This window comes from Penaeus vannamei, chromosome 28, assembly GCF_042767895.1.
Source record: "Penaeus vannamei isolate JL-2024 chromosome 28, ASM4276789v1, whole genome shotgun sequence".
Classification (NCBI taxonomy): Eukaryota; Metazoa; Arthropoda; class Malacostraca; order Decapoda; family Penaeidae; genus Penaeus; species Penaeus vannamei.
This window is the reverse complement of record NC_091576.1, coordinates 26,311,725-26,314,224: the sequence shown is the minus strand read 5'-3', so window position 1 is coordinate 26,314,224 and position 2,500 is coordinate 26,311,725. Positions and strand designations below refer to the sequence as shown.

At 41.3% G+C, this 2,500-nt stretch overlaps 1 protein-coding gene across 1 annotated transcript in view; it reads right to left on the bottom strand.

Annotated features, from left to right (window-relative positions):
- LOC113808026 (uncharacterized) overlaps positions 1–2,500 on the bottom strand; it is a 366,181-nt gene that overhangs the window by 186,202 nt on the left and 177,479 nt on the right. The window lies entirely within an intron of this gene.

Genomic DNA, 2,500 nt, shown 5'->3' with positions numbered 1-2,500 from the left:
GTGTCTCTTCTCTTGTCTCTTTTCTCTCTTGTCCTTTGTCTCCTCTTCTACTTTTCTCTTTCTCTTTCCTATTCCTTTGTCTTTGCATTGTGGTTTGTTCTTCTCTCCCCTCCGTAATCTCCATCCTCGTGTGTTTTCTCTCTTCTTCTACATTTTCTCTTCTTCCCTGTTTTCTGTCTCTTTGATAGTGTTATTTCTCTTGTCTTTTTTTCTCTCGATTGTTCTAACATGTTTTCTTCTCTCTCTGTTTTCCCCTTTCGTATCTTTTCTTTCTCTTCTTTCACCTTCGCTTTATCCTCTCTTTTTATCTCCTTCCATGCTTCCTCTCTATTTCCCCCTCTCAGCATAAACTCTTTATTCTATTTCCCTATCTCCTCTCCTTCTTACCTATCTTCCTTTCTCTTTTCCTTACCCTCTATTTATCCTCCCTCCCTATCACCTTTCCTTCAATCCCTTTTAAGCAAATCTCTCTCCCTCTATCCCACTCTCTTTATCCTTTCTTGCTATATCCTCCCTTCCTCCTCTCTATTTTCTCTTTCCTCCCCTCCTGCCTAATTTGCTCTCCCTCTCCTCACCCTCTATTTATCTCCCACCCTATGTCCTTCCCTTACATCACTTTTTCCTATATTTTCCTCCCTCTGTCCCACTCTCTCTATATCCTCTCTCCCTATTTCCTTCTCTCCCTTTTCTATTCTACCTTCTGTCTAATTTCTTCTCCCTATCCCCGCCCTCTCTTTGTTTTCCTTCCACACCTTATTCTCTTTTCGTTCTTCGTTATTTTTTTTCTTATGCCTGCAACCCTTTACCTTAATTCCCATTGCTCTATGTTATTCTCTTTCTTTCTCCCTATTTCACTTCCCCGTGATCCTTGATTGCCATTTCCCCTCTATGTTTCTTTATTTTTTTTCTTCCTCTCTTCCTCCCTACCATGTTTTACTCCTTGCCTTAATCTCTCTTGATAATTCTTACCATTTCCCCATCCTTTTTTCCCGCTCTATTCTCTCCCCTTCCTTCATCCTTTCCCTCTCGTCTCTCTCTCTCATACTTCTTCCCTTCCATCCATCTATCGTACTTTCTCTATTCCATCTCTTCCATTCGCCTCCTCTAACCTAATTCTTTCTTTTTCTCCCTTTTCCTATCCCTTATCTTGCTCTTCCCCTTTTTCCTCCCCGATTATTTTTCTTTCTCTCTATCCTCCTCTATCTTAGTCTCCCCTTCTTTGCCTCTGCCTTATCTCTTCCCACCCTTCCCTCTTTCCTGCTTACTATCTCCCTATTCTTCTATCTTACCCCGTTAGCGTTTTTTCTTCTCTCTCTGTCTCTTTCTTATTCTCCTTACTTTGTTGTCTTCACTCCTTTTTTCTTCCCATTCCTCTTTCCCATCCTTTATTGCCTTCCTCTTCTTTCTCCGTCCATCATTTTCCTCACTTCATGTTCCCACCCTCTGTCTGCCTGCCTCTTTATATATCCTCTTCTTTCTACCTCTTATTCTCTCCTACCTCATTTTCATCCCAAATTTCCTCCCTACCAACCCTCCATGTTGCTTTCTCCTGCTTCTCATCTGCTCTATCCTTCTCTTCTCTTCTCTCTCCCATCTCCACTCGCCACCTCACTTTCACCTCATATTCTTTCCTCACGATCCTTCTAAATAGCTTTCTCCTCACTCCTTCCCTCATTTGCTTTCCCCACCTCACTCTCCTTATCCTTATCCATTCCCTCCTCCCAGTCCTTTATCCTCCCCGCCTCTTTTCTACCCCCCCTATCAGTTTGTTTGTTTTTTTTTCCTCTCGCTTCCCCACACTCCCCTCCTTCTCCCACCCACCATCCTCGCACCTTTCTATCCACGGGCACCCCCCCCCTCCCCCGCCAACCCCACTACTTCCTTTGCCTAGCCTGAGTACCTTCCTTTGCCTAGTCTGGGTACCTTCCTCTGCCAGGGTATATCAGTCAGCGAGGCAGGGGCGCACTATCTATTCTCTGAACTGGCGCAACGCAGTACATTCGTCTGTGGTTTGTGGCCTTACGTGCAGTAGCCAAGGGATGTGCAGTGTAATAGGGGGCGTATACAAAGCCTCTACTATGTAATCAAGAACCTGGCACCGTATCTGTTGTTTCTTTGGGTTATATTGCCCCTTTGGTGTATGTGATGAATGGTCATGTTGTGTACATGTATGATTAATAATGAGGGTAATAATATGTTCAGATTAACAACTATATCAGAAACTCCTACTAATGTTACTACTATTACTACAACTACTATTGGTACCAACTAAACCATTTATGATAATGATATCAAGTGTAATAATGAAAAAATCAGGAAAATAGTAGTGGAAAAAGTAACACTGGTTCTATTCTTAACGTTTGTGTTAACTGCAGTAGTACGTGGAAAATAATTATTTGAGATAAGGCTTAGTGGTAGCATATACATATATATATATATATATATATATATATATATATATATATATATATATATATATATATATATATATATATATATA